This window comes from Pteropus vampyrus, unplaced genomic scaffold (genome assembly GCF_000151845.1).
Source record: "Pteropus vampyrus isolate Shadow unplaced genomic scaffold, Pvam_2.0 Scaffold36, whole genome shotgun sequence".
NCBI classification, from domain to species: domain Eukaryota; kingdom Metazoa; phylum Chordata; class Mammalia; order Chiroptera; family Pteropodidae; genus Pteropus; species Pteropus vampyrus.
The window spans coordinates 12542317-12544079 of NW_011888817.1; positions in this window are offsets into that span (position 1 = coordinate 12542317).

Consider the following 1763-nt stretch of genomic DNA (forward strand, 5'->3'; position numbering starts at 1 on the left):
CTCTGGAGGTAAGATGTTGGTGAAACTTTGCTGGGACCAAAGCTATCCCTTGGCACTACCTCTGAAGTGACTTCTGCAGTCTTCCTGAGAATGCTCTTTTAAACTGTTCTCTGAGTTGAAAATGAGAACAATACTCACATCCTTTAAGATAAAGGTATGTGAAGCAAACAACAAAAGGCTTTGGCCTCAGTTTCCACTCTGTTATGGACTTGCTGTAGGACCTAAGGCAACTAAGCACTTTAATTTCTTCTATAAAATGGGGGTCGTGGTAGAAACCACTTTATAGGGTTTTGGGGAGACTCAGTGTGATGATATATGGCGAGCACTTAGCACAGCACCCGGTACAGAATAAACTCTCAAGAAACTTTATTATAATTAAACCTATGAGCTACACGAGTGTGTATATCTGCGTGCATATGTGTACGAAGTACAAGCACCATATTTCTGGGTCTGTCCCAATGCACTATATCATCTAACACAGATAATGTCATGACTAATCGAAGAAACATTAGGCATCAATATTTAAACTGTGCTCTATATTGCCAATGTTTTATAATGTGAGATTGATTTCGAAATCATTTTTTGGTCTGTGGAACAACATGGTGGCAAACATTTTATCAATGGACTCAAGCACTTGTTTTATATGTTTCTTTCAATGTCCCGAGAGGCAGTTTTTGATGAATCTAGACCATTAAGAGGTCAGGCCACAGGCATGGGTCTTTGAAGCTCTTTAAGCTCCCCACTGCCGTGAGGTGTGTAACCAGTCTCTAGGATGATGGAAGAGACCGCTGGCAGGGGAGAGGCAGTGGGTGTAATGAGTATGATCAGGAGCTTTGCAGTCAGGCAGACCTGGCTCTCGATCTCTGTTCTGCTACACCAAGTTACACGGAGGTTACTGGTGATCAGCAAAATGGATAGCCGCTGCCTGATGCCCGGTGAGCCCCTGCAAATGGTAACAGTATTCATAACACTGAGTTTTGGCCCTTTCACAGTATCAAGGAACAAACCATTCCAACATCATAAGGAAACAGCAGCTCCTTTCCATGCATGGAGGCCCCTTTCCAAACTTGAGGCTCCAGGGGGAGACACCTCAGGGCTGATGGTGGAGAAGGGCTCCTTGGCGGCTCCTCACTTTGCTTTTGTACCCCAAGGTGTAGGCTTTGCCCCTCTCCTGGTCCTCTTCAGCACAGAGACAGAAATTTTCCAAAGGAACTCACCTCAACACGAAGGGAGATGATCACAAAGAAGCTCCTACAGAGAACACAAACCCTGTCATGGAGGCAGAGTTGCAGAGACCTGAGCGTGGCCTTTGGGGCTGGATGACCACCTGGCTAATTCCTAAGTCTCTGGGCCTCAGTTTCCTCATCTGTAATATGGGAATAACCATAGTACCTTACTCGTAAGGCTGTTACGAGGCTCAGAATGGTGACTGGCATGTATTAAAATGCTTACTAAGTGTTTGATATAATTGTTACAAAGCCCAAGTCCTCGTGGAGGCAGTGCAGAGCTTTCTGGGTCCCCAGATCTCCATCTCCAAAGCCCCCCATGAGAGACCAGGCATTCTAGAGGGAAGGAACCATGGCTTGTTTATCTTTGAATCCGAGGTGCTCATTGTGCCCCAGCACACAGTAGGTGCCCAATAAATAAGTGATTTAGAGTCTCTAAACAGTTTTATGGCATTGAGATTGACATTTCCACTTATAAAGAGGGAACCAGAGACTCCCAGAGGAGAAGGGACCTGCCCTAAGACACACGGGGCTGCC